General features: G+C 44.2%; 1 long non-coding RNA gene across 1 annotated transcript in view; it reads left to right on the top strand.

The window, feature by feature from the left end:
• The window catches only part of LOC148145799 (uncharacterized), a 111,868-nt gene that overhangs the window by 14,467 nt on the left and 78,638 nt on the right, over window positions 1-18,763 (top strand). Inside the window, exon 2 of the long non-coding RNA XR_015761320.1 lies at window positions 2,791-2,925. This is a non-coding gene — a long non-coding RNA (uncharacterized LOC148145799). The remainder of the gene's footprint in view (window positions 1-2,790; window positions 2,926-18,763) is intronic.

An 18,763-nucleotide genomic window follows, 5' to 3' on the forward strand; every position in this document is an offset into this window, starting at 1 on the left:
TGCTCCAACAGGACAGGATATCAGAGAAGTCCGGAGAGTGTTTGACCTCGAGCGAACAGGGATTTGATGGTGATCGCATCCACCTGTTGACCTGCTCCTTCTCAGAAGTGGAGGCTGTGTGTCTGAAAGATTCTGGCAAATTTCCTGTCAAATTGTTTGTGCCTAAATCCCTTAACTTCAATCCTAGCTTCAGGCACAATCCAGAGTCTGTGAGAGACTCGTTCTCATTCTATTGATTTAAAAAAATATATAACATCAATTTCACAGCATATTAGAAGGGAAAGTTTTAATAAACAACCACTCCACCATGATAAGGTGAAGTCAAGCATTTTATCCGAAATAGAACTTGTTCAGAGTTTCAACTTGGAAGGAAAAGGATCCGGTTACGGTGGGAGAGAATCGTTCACTTGTGTGTGTGGACAAGGCTTCTGCTTGCATCAGAGCTCACAAACTACAATTGTAGTCATATTTAAGTGAGACTGCAGATAAGTGATGATTCATTTCTCCATCTGAGCAGAAACCCCACGAAAGCAATGATACCAGTAACAAGCTCAATGTGTGGGAAGGGATAAACTCCTTCTCTGACCTACTGCGACACCTGCTCGATCACAATGACGAGAAATCATTTCAATGTCTGGATTGCGGAAAATGCTATAAAACGTCCAGTGATTGGATTATCCAACACCATGTTCATACTAATGAGAAAACTTTCATCTGTCCAGACTTAGGAAATGCTCCTTCAAATGTTTTCCACTGTTCATTGACAGGCACATATTTCAGTCTGTTTAGCCTATTTACCTTGGTCAGTTCTCGTCTCAAACTCATGTCATTGGTTATTTTTGTTTCTAGTTGTATCTTGTCCTTTCTGTGATTCACTTTAAAATTTTATATTTCTTTAAACTGCACTTTATCACAATTTTGCAGACGATCTCTGCAGGTGACATTACTCATTCACGAAGTTTCATCACACAACGGTCGCTCTGAGATCGTTCCGTCCCGAGCCAGTTGCACAATTTATTGTTCAAAGAAACACTGAAAACTAATTCTCTGAACTCCTCTTCCAATATCACTCTTTCCAGTGTGACTGTCCCACATTATGCGAACATTGACTTTTCCCAAAATTATCACAATGTGTTTGTTGAAAATTCAAATGAGTTCCTGTGTAATGCAGTGATGAGCAATGAAATGCTGTTCGGTTGCTAAAACTGTTCTGCTGCTTGTGTCCTCGGCAAGTAGTAGCCAGAATTTACATTCGGTCTGACTCTACTTCATGATCTGAGACCAAATGCTTTCTCTGTAATGCCTTTGTTATCCATTATTGTTAGTGTTACCCATTTTGCCTGAGTTTCCGCAAGGTTGTGATCCATTGAATATTTATGTCCACCTTTTGTTCACCCTGTAACCATATCTCTCTGGTGTCTAAACCTCTTTTATCTCAGTGTCACAAATCCATCTGCCTTATTGATAAGACTTCGTCATTCAAAAAAAAAAACATGATTTACTCTTTCCCACAATTTCCTGTCACAAACCTATTCACTGATGTACAGTTTTAGTTAATCGCTGTCCCATCCTGTTCCTTTCTGATTGCGTTGTCACATCCCTATACTGTTCCGATGCTTCACCTTTTCTCTTTGGATTTGGAAAGCTCCTTTCACCTGGACCCTGTCCCTGCATCCTCTCTGTCAGTTTAAAGCCCTGTCCTTAAACCTACTGACATGATTGGCCAGGATACTGGTCCCAGCACGGTTCCAGTGTGACCATTCTATTGGATTTTTTTATAAATCAGGTAGGGGATGTGGGTGTCTCTGGCTGACCAGCCTTTACTGCCCAGCCCTAGCTGTCCATGAGCTGTATAACTTGCTTGGCCATTTCAGAGGGCAATTGCGATGCAAACACTTTGCTGTGGGTATGTCGTGCAGACCACGTGAGGATGATCAGGTCTTGTTGTCGACAGGACAAGTTGGCAGCACGGTGGCTCAGTGATTAGCCTTCCTGCCTCACAGCACCAGGGGCCCAGGTTTGATCCCAGCCGCGGGCGACTGTGTGGAGTTTGCACATTCTCCCCGTGTCTGCGTGAATTGCCTCCAGATGCTCCGGTTTCCTCCCACAGTCCAAAGACGTGCAGGTCAGGCGAATTGGTGTATTAGGTTGAGGGAGATGGGTCTGAGTGGGTTACTCTTCGGAGGGATGGCGTGGACTGGTTGGGCCGAAAGGCCGGTTTCCACACTGTATGGAATCTAACCTAAGGGATTGTGATTTTTGTACATCAGCAATGGTTTCATATTTGTTTATGGATTGTTTATTGCTATTTTTTAAATTATTGATTTTAAATTCCATCATATCTTATAATGGGATTCAAACCTGCCTCCCCTGAACATTAGCTGAGGTTTTGGATAAATGCCCTAACAATAATGTTACTAGGCCATCACTTCATCTGCTCACTGGTTGCTCATCCCTGGGCACTGATACATGAAGCTAAACCCATTCTTCCAACATGATTATGTGATCCTGAAGTCTTCCAGCACTCTGGTGATATCACTCAGTCTCTCTCCATGTGGACTCCCTCACTGTGTGAGTCTAATTGCTGTCTCTGTCAGTGTCTCTCGCTCTTGCAGCTGCTCCAGATCCTGAGCCAACAGAATTCTCCACTCCAGAGAAACGCAACAGCACAGGCCAGGGATGGAGTTTGGGATTTTCTAGATATCTGTGGGGCTCATTTCCATTCTCCTTGTGTAACCCTCACTGTATCAGTCTAATTTCCCATTCTGTCTATCTCTCTGTCTCCTGTAGGTACTCAGGAAGTTCCTGACCTAATAGACTTCTGAACTGTTGTGTGTCTCATCCATCACTCCCTTGAAGATGCTTGGTCAGCCAGAGAGACGAAGGGCAGGGGGTTCTTGAGCCTTCAATAAATCCTGCAGCAAGGTAAGATCACTCATAGTGCACAGAGCAGAGAGCAATGAGCGGGCTCCAAGCATCGGCTAACAAGACATGATATAGATACAGTGCTGGATGGGGAGCACAGTAGAGACACACCCCAGACTCAATCACCACATCTACTTTAACCGATGTTGCACTGAGACAGCATCGGGAGTTCATAGTTATCAATCCAGGCCTGCGCTGTCTTAGTGAGCATCAGGACCGTAGAGGTTAAAGCAGGCCTCCGATGAGAGGTTGAGAATGCTGCCTGGAATCTTTCTCTTCTGCGTTCTCGCTCCAACACTGTACGAAGACTCACTACTCTGCAACACTGTATCTATGGCATGGCTTGTGCACCAGTGTCTTCAGTCATCTTTAACTCCTATAACAGTAGTTGTCCCTGTAACTTGCTCCATTCCCGATTAGTCTCTCCACATATTTGAGATGTACTGCACTCCAGATTACCATCCCTATCGCTGTAAATTGCTTCAGTGTCTACAACATGCTTTATTTCGGTACTGTAATCCTCTTTAACTGGATACAGAGTGATACAGCACGGAAACAGAACCTGTGGTCCAACTCTTCAATGCTGCCCATGTTACTTAAACTGAACGAGTCTCATTTCCCTGCGTTTGGCCCTTATCTCTTCAAACCTTCTCCTCTCTATGTACCTGCCCAAATGTCTTTTCCGTGTTGTAATTGTTCTTGTTTCTCCCATGTGCCTGAGGCAGTCCGTTCTGTCTGTGCACAATCCCCTGTGTATAATGTTCCCCCTCAGCTCCCTCTTTAAATCCTTGCTCTCTCATCTCCCGTTTATACCCTCTAGTTTTGGACTCACCTACTCTTGGTTATTCACCATTCTTAGGCCCCGCATGGTTTTGTAAAGCTTTATAAGGTCACCCCGTGGCCTCCTCTGCCCAAGGGAAATATTTAGGACAATGTTACAAATATATCTAATGTATGTAACAAAGTGCTGGCCAATGTCGCCAAATGTGCCAAATGCCGCTTTCCCCACCCTGTCCACCTGGTATGCCACTTCCAAGGAACAATGTAACTGCACCTCTTGCTCACTCTCTCTGTCTCTCTCTGTTGGACAATACTGCCCAGAGCCCTTCCATTAACTGTATTAGTCCTCCATGGTTTGTCTTAACAAAATCCAACAGCTGAATTAAACTCCAGCTTTCATTCCTTGGCCCACTGGCCCAGTTGGTCACGATCCTCTTTGATAACCGTATTTACTGCCCACGACACCATTCATTTGATCATCAACAAACATTCGCACAATCACTCCTATATTTTGAACCAAATCGTTTCTGTAGATGATGCACATCCGTGGACCCAGCCCTGATCCTTTCTTCAATAATGGAATAAAACCATATTCTTGTCATAGAGCCATGCAGCATGGAAACTGACCCTTCAGTTGATATTCACCATAATCTAAAACTAAACTCTTCCCAGCTGTCTGAAGATGGCCCAAATCACTCTAACCCTTCCCTATTCACCTGTTTATCCAAATATCTTTTAAATGTTGTAATTGTACCCACATCAACCCCTTTCTCAGGAAGTTCATTCCACACTCAAACCACCCTCTGTGTAATAAATTGCCCCATATCTTTTTTTGAACATCTCTCTCCTCTAACCTTAAAAATGTGACCCCGCCTCTTGAGACTCCCCCATCCTGGGGAAAAGGCAACTGCCATGAAATCGACCTATATATCTCATTTTTTTTCATAAATCTTTATAGCATCATGTCTCAACCTCCAGGCTCCAGTGAAAAAAGACTCAGCCGATCCAGCCATTTTTCAGAACTGAAGCTTTCCATACCCAGCAATATCCTGGTAAATCTCTTCTGAACGCCCTGCAGCTTAATAATATCCTCCCTGTTAACTGGGTGACCAGAACTGGATGGAGTATTGCAGAACAGGCCTCACAAATGTCTCTTTCCTCATTCCTGAAGAAGGGCTTATGCCCAAAACGTCGATTCTCCTGTTCCCTGGATGCTACCTGACCTGCTGCGCTGTTCCAGCAACACATTTTCAGCTCTGATCTCCAGCATCTGCAGACCTCACTTTCTCCTCACAAATGTCTGTGCAATCTCAACATGACGTCCCAAATCCTATATTCAATGGACTGAGCAATAGTCAGGCATGCCAAGCACTGTCTTATCCATCCTGTGATGCAAGCTTCAAGAATTATGTAGCTGAACCCAGAGGTCCCTCCGCTCTAAAACACTAACTGAAGCCTTAACATTAATTGTATAAGCTCTACCCTTGTTTGTTTTACAAAATGCATTACCTCGTATTTATTCAGATTGAATTCCATCTCTAGTTTTTCAGCCCATTCACTCACTTCATCAAGATCCCTTTGTAATCTCAGAAAATCTCCTTCACTGTCCATGATGCCACCCTCCAGCCTGCCAGTCCATCACACATGGCTGTCAGTAGTACACATACCTTTGCTTGAGGCTCCACACTTTCTTCCCTAACATCCCACAGTGTCCTGTGATACACTTAATCAGGTTCTGGGACTTGCCATAGCTTTGTGTTTTAAAACCTCCAGCACCACCTCTTTTATAACATGCACTCTTTTCAAGTCATAGAGATATACAGCATAGAAACAGACCCTTCGGTCCCCAACTCGTCCAGGCTTCCCAGAAGATCTAAATAAATCCATTTCCTTTTCCAGCATTTGGCCCATATACGTCTACACCATTACTATTCAGATGCCCATCCAGATACCTTTTAAATGTTGTAATTGTATCAGTCTCCATTACTTTCTCTCTCAGCTCATTCCATACACACATCACCATGTATGTGAAGAAGCTGTCCCTTCAGTCCCTCTGTAAACCATTCACCTCTAACCTTAAACTTATGCCCTCTAGTTTTGGACTCCCCAACTTCTGGGAAAAGCCTTGAATGCTTACCCTATCCATACCCCTCATGTTTATATAAACTTCTGAAAGGTCATCCCTCAGTCTCCGATTCTCCAGTGACAGTAACCCCAGCTTATTCAGCAACAACCCGGGCAACATCTTGTTAATCTTTTCTGAGCCCTTTTAAGTTTCACAACATCCTTCCTGTAGCAGAGAGACTGGATTTGCAGAGTACTCCAATTGTGGTCTAATGTATTACTCTTGTTCCCTGAGTTCCCCAGTCTTTCTCCACAGTAAGTTCTGGAATGAAAAAAATGTTTGGGATCTTAGCAAATATCCTGCAGTTCCACACATCGATGGCCTCATTGATCTTTAATGGACACTATTTTGCCCCGAGTTACTTATGCACTCTTAATATACTGATACAATCACTTTTGGATTCCCCTTTCCTTCTCTGCTGAGGCTATTTCATTTAGCCTTTCTTCATTCCTGTTTTCTACTCAGTGTATTCCTACAGCCCCTGTATATCCTCAGGGATTCCCTTTATCCAGCTGGCTATACCTGACATGTGCCCCCTTTTCCTTGACCAGACCCTCAATAGACAGCCAGTGTTTCCGAATGTTGTCAGCATTGGGCTGCACACAAACAGGAACATGCTGGTGGTGATCGATCAGTTTATCTCACTTTTAAAATATTCTCACTTGCCAGACTTCCCTTTCCCTGTAAATAATTCCCTTCCCCAATCACATTTTGAAAGTTCCTGGCAAATACGATCAAGATTGGTCAGGCCCCATTTTATAACTTGAACCTATGGACCAGGCCTGTCCTTTTCCAAAGCTATTTTCAAACTACTAGAACTGTGGTCACTTTGGCAAAATGCTTTCCCACTAACACCTCAGTCCCTTTCCCTACCTTAATTACCAAGTGGAGGTCAGGTTTTGCCCCTTTCTCTTTTCAGGCCATTTATATATTGATTGGGAGTTTTCTGGAATAAAATTACCAATTTTCTCCCTTACAAACCCTGAACACTGGCTGTCCCAGTCTAGGTTTGGAAAGTTCAAAATCCGTACCATACCAGCCCTATTATTATTGTTGATATTTAAGATGTCCTGACATATTTGTTCCTCAGTCTGCCACAGATTATTCGGGGTCAGCAGTCCGATCGTATCAAAATGATGACCCATTCTTATTTCTCAGTTCCACTAACATAGCTTCACTGGGCGATCCCACAGGAATATCCTCTCTAAGTACTGCTGTGATGATTCATGCAATCAAAACCCACCACCACACGTCCTCTCTTGCCTCCCCTTCCTGTAGCATCTCTACCTTGAAACAATGAACTGCCAGTCCTGTCCCTCCATCAGCTGTGTTTCTGTAATAACTATAATATCCCAGTCCCATGTTCTAATTCATGCCTTGAGTTCATCCTCCTTAGCTGTCTGGCCCCTTGCATTGAAATAAATGCAGTTTAATCATCAGTTTTGCCCCATTCCATGCTATGTTCTTGCCTGCCTTGTCTGCTGAAATTGCTGTCTTTAACTCGTGTATCAGCCTCAATCTTCATTCTGGCCTTACGACAGTTTAAGGTCCAACACCCTGCCAGACTAGGTTATATCCTCTCAAGCAGCTCTAGCAATTCACCCCACCAGGATGTGGGTCCCTCTCCTGCTCCCAGTTGAGGTGCTTTTCCCACCCTGTCTCCCTGTGCTGACACCTTCAGGGATCTATGGATTTGTCCACCAAGGTCCCTGTGTTCCTCAGTACTCCACAAAGACCTACCGTTTATTATGTCTGTCTTTCGCTTATCGTACCTACCACAGAGTGTTACCTCACTTCAATCAGAACTAAACTCTGCTTATATTATCATCCAATCGACATCGGACTGCAGATGGAGACCATCCCCCTCACTGTGAACAACACCCTTACCTTTCATGTCATCTGCAAACCTACTCTTGATACCTTCTGCTTTCACTTCAAAGTTATTATTTGACAGAATACCCAGCAATGGTTCCTGCACAGATCCCTGTGGTACACCTGATGGTGAAAGTATGCTATCCACCAATTTTGCATCCAATTTGCCAACTTGCCTTGGAACCCAGTCCTTTTGGACCAGCCTTCCATGTTGGATCTTGTTTCAGGACTTAGTCAAGTCCGTGTAAACCACATCATCTGCACTGCCTTCATCAATATACTTAAGCATCATTTCAAAAAAACTGAACTGAATTCCTCAGACGGTATCTTTCTCTGCCAAATCCGTGATGTCTAAGCCGAGTTGATCCTTACCTTTGCAAGTGTCGATTCATCCTCACTATTGTTTCCAATAATATCCCTCCCCCCTGCTATCAGACTATCTGCTCTGTAATTACCTGGCCTATCCCTGCTGCTCTTGAACAAAGGAACCACATTAGCGATCCTCCAGTCATTCAGCACTTCACCTGTGGCCAGCAAAGTATTATATTTATCCACCAGGGCCCCAACAATCTCTGGATAATTAGCATGGGGTCAAAGAATGCTGGTTCAGGCAGTGACACCCACATCCCATGAGTGAATAAATAAAAATACATATGTCCCTCCCTACCTCTATAAACCCCTCCAGCTGCAGCAATCCGTACTGGCTTTGTAACACCGTTCAGGCCCTGACCACTCTCTATAACACTCTCACCACCTCCAGCACCTTCACCTCTCCATGTTCATATCGTGTCAATAAACCTTGACAACGATTCCTCCTCCAACTGCCCAACTCCTGCTAACAGACCCAATGCAATCCCTTTAAAACTTACTCTAAAACACTCTCTCACTTCAGGATTTTAAGTACTTTTTGCTGATCTTCTCAGCCGCATAATCTAATATGATCCATTTTGTCCTGAGTGAGGGACCGCTGGGGATTTCTTGCTGAGTTTTTGTCTGTTTCAGTGGAATGTCCTTTTGTTGAGTATTTTACACTGTTCCTTCAAATGTTTTCCACTGTTCATTTACAGGCACATATTTCAGTCTATTTAGCCTGTTTACCTTGGTCAGTTCTCCTCTCAAACCCATGTAATTGGCTATTTTTGTTTCTAGTTGTAGCTTGTCCTTTCTGTGATTCACTTTAAAACTTTATATTTCTTTAAACTGCACTTTATCACAATTTCCCAGAGGATCTCTCCAGGTGACATTACGCATTCCCTAAGTTTTATCACACAACAGTCGCTCTGAGACAGTTACATCCCTCGCCAGTTGCACAATGTGTTATTCTAAGAAACACTGAAAAGAATTCTCTGAACTCCTCTTCCAATATCACTGTTGTCAGTGTGACTGTCCCAGACTTTGCGAATATTGACGTTTCACTAAATGTTCACCATGCCTGTATTAAAAATTCCAATGAATTCCTATTTATTGCAGTGACGAGCCATGAATTCCTGTTCGGTGCATAAAACTGTTCTGCTGCTTGTGTCCTTGGCAAGTAGTAGCCAGAATTTACATTCAGACTGACTCTACTTCATGATCTGATGCCAAATGCTTTCTCTGTAATGCCTTTCTTACCCATTATTGTTAGCGTCATCCATTTTGCCTGAATTTGCACAAGGTTGTGAACCATTGAATATTTCTGTTCCACCTTTTGTTCGCTCTGTAACCACATCTCTCGGGTGTCTAAATCCCTTTTATCTCTGTGTCACAAATCCATCTACCTTGTTGCAGAGACTTTGTCCATTAATAAAAAACATAATTTCCTATCACCCACAATTTCCTGTCACAAATGGATTTGCTGATCTACAGTTTTAGTTAAACTTTGTCCCATCCTGTTCCTTTCTGTTGTCTTCGGTCACATTCCCCGTGCTGCTCTGATGCTTCACGTTTTCTCTTTGGATTTGGAAAGCTCCTTTCACCTGAAGCCTGTCCCTGCATCCTCTCTGTCAGTTTAAAGCCCTGTCCATAAATCTACCAACGTGATTGGCCAGGACATTGTTCCACTGGGACCAATCTGAATGGATTTTTTAAAAAAAAATCAGGTATGGGATGTGGGTGTCTCTGGCTGACTAGCCTTTATTGCCCATCCCTTGTTGCCCTTGAGCTAAGCAGCTAGCTCGCCCATTTCACAGGGTAATTGAGAGGCAAACACTTTGCTGTGGGTATGTCCTGCAGACCACATGAGAGTGAACTGTTGTCTTTCTCTGAAGGTCAAGTGTTTGGATTTTTATCAATACTTATTTATGGATTGTTAATTCCAATTTTTAAAACATGTATTCATTTAAAATTCCTCATGGTTAGAAGTTAGAAAGAAGAAGGGGAGTGGTCACTTTGTTGGGACTGTATTGTAGACTGTTGTAGACCCAACAGGTGCCAGAGGACCAGATGTGTAGAGAGATTGCAGATAACTACAAGGATAATAAAGGAGTGCAGGCTGAAGATTTTAATTTTCCCTGTATTGACTGGGCCACCTAGAGTATAAAAAGACCTGGACGGAGGGCAATTTTTCAAATGTGTCCAAGGAAGGTTCCTAAATTAATATGCAGAGGGCCCTACTCTGCTCAGGCAGGTGCAACACTGGATCTCCCCTCAGAAAACAAGGTCGGGCAAGTGACTGAACTGTCATTCAGAGAGCACATTGGGTCCAGTGCCCACAACTGTCTTCATTTTAACATAGTTATGGAAAAAGATCAGCAGGTCCACAGATTGAAGAGGAAAACTGGAACAGGGCCAGGTTTGGGGCCATTCTGCAGGATCTGGCCAGTGTCAATGCCGTGAATTTAAAATTGCACAATGCCCAATTATAATCCAACTCGCTTTGGAAGCGCTGGTGATCACTGAAACAGATGAAAGGCTTAAATTAAATTTGTTTGATATTACATTCCATGACACTGCCATCCTGTTGCTATAAATTCTGTACCTTAGGATTGTGCTCCACAACCACCTGATGAAGAAGCAGTGCTCTGAAAGCTAGTGCTTTCAAATAAACCGGTTGGACTGGAACCGAGTGTCGGGTGATTTTTAACTTTGTCCACCCCCAGTCCGACACCGGCACCTTCACATTATGATTCCAATCGATTGGGTGAGTCTGTTTGAAGGAAAAGGAACAACTGGCAAATGGGAGGCTTTGCAAAGTGTGATCTCAAGAATCCAGGACCCGAATGCCCCATTGGGATAAAGGGAAAAGCTGGCAGGGTTAGGGATCCTTGGCTGATGTGGGATAATAAGGCTCTGGTCTTGAAATGAAGACTGCATGCATTGGGTTTAAGATTTCCGTATCTACATAAACTCTTCTATTCTTAAAGACACGCTCAATCTGTGGAGACCCTACAATCCTCCCAGTCCCTGTGATACTCCCAGTCTGCAGAAGTCATTCCAATGCCTGTGACTCTTCCAATCCAGTTCCTACAAGACCCTCTATCTATGTGATATCTTCCCATTGCCAGCACCCACCCTGTCAATGTAAGCTCCTCCAGTGTCTCCATCCATCTATTCATTCCCATAATCTTCTCCAGCTCTTACAAGTGTAATCATCACCCTCCCCTTCAACGCTTCCCACTTTGACCAAACTGGAGGAGGTTACAAATGCTCCCTAATCTGTGAAACTGTCTCCAACCAAAATTGCTGTCTTTATCACTTGGAAAATCTGTATGAATCCACACCCTCCATATCTAAATTACCTGCAGAACCTAAGCCTTCCTGTATCTATAAACATCTTCAGTCACGACTACCCTCCATATGTCTGTTTGTTTTTCCAATCAGTACAACCCACTTTATCTCTGTACTCAGCTCCATTCACCTGAAACATTCCTGTCTGTGTAAAACACCCCATCCTACCAACATCCTTACCAAACTGATCCATCCCTCCCAACCTCCCTAACTCCATGAAACCCCTATAGGCCTTACAGATTTCCACATTTCTGTAACCTCTTGTGACTCGATGCTCCTCCCTCCCTGTGAAACCACCTCCAGTCCCCACAACCCTCTGTCTCTGTTACCTCTTACAACCTCAGCAACGCCTCCTCTTTGTGTCTCTTCATTCAGACCCCATCCTCTTCAGCTTTCCGAAACCTCTTCCTGCCTTCACAACCCTCACTATTTAGAACATAGAATAGGACAGCCCAGTACAAGCCCTTCAGCCCTCGATATTGTGTTGACCTTTTATCCTACTCTTAAGACTAAACTAACCTACATACCCTATATTTTGCTATAATCGCTGTGCCTATGGAAGAGTTGCTTAGATGTCCGTAATGTGTCTGAATCTACTACCACGGCTGGCAGTCCATTCCACGCACCCACCACACTCTGTGTAAATAACGTACCTCTGATATATAAGCTAAATCTTCCGCCAATTACCTTAAACATAATCCCCTTGTGCTAGCCATATTGCAATGGGAAGTTGTCTCTGGTTATCCACGCGATCGATGCCTCTCATTGCCTTGTACACCTCTATCATGTCACCATTCTTCCTTCTTCACTACGATCAGAAAAACCCTAGCTTCCACAACCTAACTTCAATGGGCATGCCCTCCAGTACAGACAGCATCTTGCTAAGTATCCTCTGCACTGTCTTTAAAGCTTCAACATCCTTCCTATAATGAGGCGAACGCAACTGTTCACAGTATTCCAAGTGTGGTGTAATTGGGGCTCTACAGATCTGCAGCGAAATCCTGGATCTCTTAAACTCAATCCCCCGCTAATGAAAGCCAACGCACCATATGCCTTCTTAATACCCTCTCAACGTGGGGTGGTAACTTCAGGGACACAAGAACCCTCTATTCGTGCACACTGCTAAGTATCCTGCCTTTAACCATGTAAACTTTTTTTTTCCTTCAGAATCCTCCAATGTGAAACCATCCCTATCTTTGTAACTTCCTCCAGTCCCTGCAACACTCATAAACTGTGAAACCTCCTCAAGTCTCTATATTCCTAATGCCTGCAAAATCCTCCAGTCTCAATATCCCTCCCTAATTCTGTAAATGCCCTTCTGGGGAACACTGCAGAGGAAGGAAGAGTTGTCGAGTCCGGGCCATGTTACAGAGGTAGGAAGGGCTGCAGAACCTGGAGGATGGTACAAACATTGGAAGGGACGTGGGTCCTGTAGGAGTGTAGAGGGAGCGGGATTCATAGAGCCTGCAAGATGGAACCAAGAATGGATTACAGAAACTGAAGGATGTTATGATTTGAACCACAGATCATTTTTGATTGGACCATTCAGCCCCTCTTCTAGTCAAAGAGATGTACAGCATGGAAACAGGCCCTTCTGTCCAACCCGTCCATGCCGACCAGATATTCCAACCCAATCTAGTCCCACCTACCAGCACCTGGCCCATATTCTTGCAAACCCTTCCTATTCATATACCCATCAGATGCCTTTGTTTCAGCCTCCACCACTTCCTCTGACAGCTCATTCCATACACATAGCACCCTCTGCGGGGGAAAAATGCTCCTTAAATCTTTTTTTTTTATATCTTTCCCCTCTAAACATAAACCTATGCCCTCCAGTTCTGGACTACCACACCAAAGGATAAAGACTTTGTCTCTTTACCCTCTCCATGCCCTTCATGATTTTATAAACCACAATAAGGTCACCCCTCAGTCTTTGACACTCCAGGGAAAAACAGCACCAGCGTATTCAGCCTCTCCCTCTAGCTCAACCCCTCCAATCCTGGCAACATCCCTGTAAATATATTCTGAACCCTTTCAAGTTTCACAACATCCTTCCGATAGGAAGATCACCAAAATTGCACACAATATTCCAAAAGTGACCTAACCAATGTCCTGTACAGCCACAACATGACCTCCCAACTCCTGTACTCAACACTCTGACCAATAAAAGAAAGCATACCAAATGCAATCTTCACTATCCTACCTACCTGTGACTCTGCTTTCAAGGAGCTATGAACCTGCACTCCAATTTTTACTATATTCAGCAACACTTTGTCAGACCTGACCATTACGTGTATAAGTCCAGCAAAGATTTGCTTTTGCAAAATACAGCACCTCGCATTTATCTGAATTAATCTCCATCTGCTACTTCTCAGGCCATTGGCTCATCTGGTCCAGATCCTGTTGTAATCGGAAGTAACCTTTTTCGCTGATGACTACACCTCCAATTTTGTTGCCAACTGGACACTTACAAACTATACCTCTCATGCTCACATCCAAATCATTCATGTAAACAATACAAAGTATTGGACCCAGCACCGATCCTTGTGGCATCCACTGTTCACAGGCCTCCAGTTTGAAAACCAACCCTCCACCACCACCCTCTGTCTTCTACCTTTGAGCCTGTTTTGTACTAAGTGGCTAGTTCTCCCTGTATTCCATGAGATCTAACCTTGCTAACCAGTCTCCCATGGGGAACCTTGTTGAACGCCTGACTGAAGTCCATATACATCACATCCACCGCTCTGCCCTCATCAATCCTCTATGTTACTTCTTCAAAAATCTCAATCAAGTTTGTGAGACATGATTTCCCACTCACAAAGCAATGTTGACTGTCCTTAATCAGTCCTTGTCTTTCCAAATACATGTACATCCTGTCCCTTACGATTCCCTCCAGCAACTTGCCCACCGATGTCAGGCTCAACAGCCTATAGTTTCCCGGCTTTTTTTTACTGCCTTCCTAAAATAGTAGCAACACGATAGCCAACCTCCAGTCTTCTGGCTCTGATGCCCTTTTTCTAGAGATCTTTACCGGAATTGGTGAGCACAGCTTCAAATTGCCAGGATGGGAGATGTGAATTCAGATGTGAATCTATTTGCTCATTCTGTCTGTGTGCCTGATACTGACCTGATAGAAAGCACTGTCTGTACATTATGGTAACCTCCAGATCTACATGACTGACCACAGCTCACTTAATTAAAGCCTTCATTTAGAATGTTCTTTATTTTAATATTTTTAAATGGCAGTTATGTGAAATGCAGGAATTGAGGAGTTGTGATTTTTAAAAGAATGAAACTTTTGTCATTGACCCTGACCCATGCAATGGGGATTCGTGGATTCTGTCGTTCTCTGCAGACAATCACTCAGAGGGTTGTATCACCAGGGAATCTGAGTGCAGATAGTCTTTGCTTAGTTGAGTGTCAATTTACCATTTATGTCGGCTAGGACACAGTGTTTCTGGAGAATGTATAACTGTGTAAATACCTCACTGACAGGTTCAGGGGTGAGTACACTGGGCGCTGAGCACCAGCAGCTTGGAAACCTCATGCTGTTTGTATGTTGAAATAGTGATAATTGCAGATGCTGGAGATCATAGTCTCGATTAAGTGGTGCTGGAAAAGCACATCAGGTCAGGCAGCATCTGAAAAGCGGGAAAATCGACGTTTTGCCCAATGTCAACTTTTCCTCTCCTCAGATGGTGCCTGGCCTGCTGTGCTTTTCCAGCACCACTCTAATCTTGACTCTGTGGGGCTTGGCACAGACTGGGTGAGAGCAACTCCATAAATAAATGACAGGTATGGATCTTGGGATCCTCCTGCTGTGTTTGACCTTGTGCCATATCGTCATCTCCCTCTCATGAGTGAGCGTGTCATGTTTCCCAGTCCTGACAGTGTCCACTCCCTCGAAACCCTTCCAGCCGTTGAACATCTCCCTTCTGTCTCACTGCCTCCAGTCCCTCCAACCTGGCCTTGGTCTCGTATCTCCTGCAGTCCCAAATGACCTTGCTCTTTGTTATCGCACTGCATTCCTTTGAGCTGTGTGGGAACAAACCTGAAGGAGGTTTGGGCCATTGGAAGAAAAAGACAACTCACCCTTCTCCACCTTTGTCAAACAGAGTCTGCTTGTTTGTCTCTCTCCCATAAGGGGAAGTGGGCATCCTTTCAGCATCCACCCTGTCCATTCCCTGAGGATCTGTACATTTTAATGAGGACAACTGTCCTCCTGATGACCCGCAGTAGCACAGCACCGAAGTGACAGGTATATGTTCCTATAGTTTTTACGACCACTTCCTTTTGCTCGACCACTTCATCATTCTGAAACCTCCCCCAGTCTGGACAGTGCTCCAAACCAATCATTACTGAGAATGTTCCACCCTCCCTACCTCTTTAAACTCCTCACTCTGCTACAATCCTCCTTGTCTGCGTGAACCCCTTCTACAGTCCATCCAACTTATTCCATCTCCTACAGCCCTCACCATCTCCGTATGCTTCAGTCACTACATTTCTCCATGCCTCTGTAAACCCCTCCAGCCCCTCCAAATCTACCTATCTCTTCAAGGTCCAACATTTCCAAAAAGCATCCCTCTACCTGGAACTTCCACGAGAGACCACTAGCTTCCATATCTCTCTAATCCCCTGCACTTCTCTCTATCTCTGTTCCCAGCTTCAGTCCTGACAACCCTACTTCCATGTACAATATCATCAAGTCCATGCAATCCTCCCGAACTGTGGGACCTCCAAAAGACCTTACAATTCTATCTCGGTGTCTGACTGCCTGCAGTGATTTGAAACTTCGGCAATTAGCGTCAGAGAATTATAGAGGTGTACAGCATGGAAACAAACCCTTCGGTTCAACACGTCCATGCCAGTCCAGTTGCACCAACCAGCACCCGACCCATATCCCTCCAAACACTTCCTATTCATGTACCCTTCCAGATGCCTTTTAAATGTTGAATTGTGCTAGTCTCCACCACTTCCTCTGGCAGCTCATTCCGAACATGTACCACTCTCTGCGAAAACATTGCCCCTTAGGTCTCTTTTATATCTTTCCCCTCTCACCCTAAACCTATGCCTTCTAGTTCTGGACTCCCCAAATCCAGTGAAAAGACTTTGCTTATTTATCCTATCCATGCCCCTCATAATTTTGTAAACCTCTATAAGGTCACCCCTCAGCCTCTGAAAATCCAGGGAAAACAGCCCAGCCTGTTCAGCCTCTCCCTATAGCTCAAATCCTCCAACCCTGGCAACATCCTTGTAAATCTTTTCTGAACCCTTTCAAGTTCCATAACATCCTTCCGATAGGAAGGAGACCAGAATTACACACGGCATTCCAAAGTTGGCCTAACCAATGTCTTGGACAGCCGCAACATGACCCGAAACTTCTGTGCTCAATAGTCTGAATAATAAAGGAATGCATACCAAGTGCCGCCTTTGCTATCCTATCTACCTGTGACTCTACTTTCAAGGAGCTCTGTACTTCATTTGAAAAATTGGAGAGACAGATGGAGTGGCCTGAGGTCTTGTGGGTAAAGCTAGTTCAGTCTAAACTGTTAGGCAGAGCCAGTGAGGTATTTGCAGTGCTGTTTCATGAGTGGTCAGGAGATTATGTGCATGTCAAACAGGCTATTTTAAGTGCTTGTGGATTAGTACCAGAAGTACTATTAGTGCCATTACAAAAGAGAAAATGCTAGAAAAGCTAAAAGGTCTTAAAATTGATAAATCTCCTAGCCCTGATGGGCTATATCCTAGAGTTCTGAGGGAAGTGGCTGAGGAAATAGCGGAGGCGTTGCTTGAGATCTTTCAAAAGTCACTGGAGTCAGGGAAAGTCCCAGGTGATTGCAAGATCACTGTTGTAACCCCGTTGTTCAAGAAAGGATCAAGACAAAAGATGGAAAATTATAGGCCAGTTAGCCTAACCTCGGTTGTTGGTAAAATTCTAGAATCCATCATTAAGAATGAGGTTTTTAAATTCTTGGAAGAGCAAGGTCTGATTAGAACAAGTCAACATGGATTTAGTAAGGGGAGGTCGTGCCTGACAAACCTGTTGGAGTTCTTTGAAGAGGTGACAAGTAGGTTAGACCAGGGAAACCCAGTGGATGTGGTCTATCTAGACTTCCAAAAGGCATTTGATAAGGTGCCACACGGGAGGCTGCTGAGTAAGGTGAGGGCCTATGGTGTTCGAGGTGAGCTACTGGTATGGATTGATAGGCTGTCTTACAGAAGGCAGAGAGTTGGGATAAAAAGTTCCTTTTTGGAATGACAGCCAGTGTTGGGGCCACAGCTGTTCACATTATATATTAATGATCTGGATGAAGAGACTATGGACATTCTAGCAAAGTTTGCCGATGATACAAAGTTAGGTGGACAGGCAGGTAGTACTGAGGAAGTGGGGAGGCTGCAGAAGGATCTAGACGGTTTGGAAGAGTGGTCCAGGAAATGGCTGATGGAATTCAATGTGAGCAAATACGAGGTCTTGCACTTTGGAAAAAAGAATACAAGCATGGACTACTTTCTAAACGGTGAGAAAATTCATAAAGCCAAAGTACAAAGGGATCTGGGAGTGCTAGTCGAGGATTCTCTAAAGGTAAACATGTAGGTTGAGTCCGTGATTAAGAAAGAGAATGCAATGTTGTCATTTATCTCAAGAGGGTTGGAATATAAAAGCACCGATGTGCTACTTTATAAAGCTCTGGTTAGGCCCCATTTGGAGTACTGTGTCCAGTTTTGGTCCCCACACTTCAGGAAGGACATACTGGCACTGGAGTGTGTCCAGAGGAGATCCACACGGATGATTCCTGGAATGGTAGGTCTAACATATGAGGAACGGCTGAGGATCCTGGGATTGTATTCATTGGAGTTTAGAAGATTAAGGGGAGACCTAATAGAAACTTACAAGATAATACATGGCTTGGAAAGGGTGGACGCTAGGAAATTGTTTCCGTTAGTCAAGGAGACTAGGACCCGTGGACACAGCCTTAGAATTAGAGGGGGTAAATTCAGAACAGAAACGTGGAGACATTTATTCAGCCAGGAGTGGTGGGCCTGTGGAATTCATTGCCGCAGAGTGCAGTGGAGGCTGGGACGCTAAATGTCTTCAAGGCAGAAATTGATAAATTCTTGATGTCACAAGGAATTAAGGGCTATGGGGAGAATGCGGGCAAGTGGCGTTGAAATGCCCATCAGCCATGATTGCATTCGGAGTGGACTCGATGGGCCGAATGGCCTTACTGCCACTCCTGGGTCTTATGGTCTTATGGTCTAAGCGTATCGACAGCGGTTCAAAAACATAAAGAAGGAACCAGGACAGACTTATGTAGAGTTCTAAAGCATTAAACATAGTAATCTTTCTGCAACATC

Source organism: Chiloscyllium plagiosum, unplaced genomic scaffold (assembly GCF_037043375.1).
Source record: "Chiloscyllium plagiosum isolate Xiang-an unplaced genomic scaffold, Cpla_swu_hap1 HiC_scaffold_24, whole genome shotgun sequence".
Taxonomy (NCBI): Eukaryota; Metazoa; Chordata; class Chondrichthyes; order Orectolobiformes; family Hemiscylliidae; genus Chiloscyllium; species Chiloscyllium plagiosum.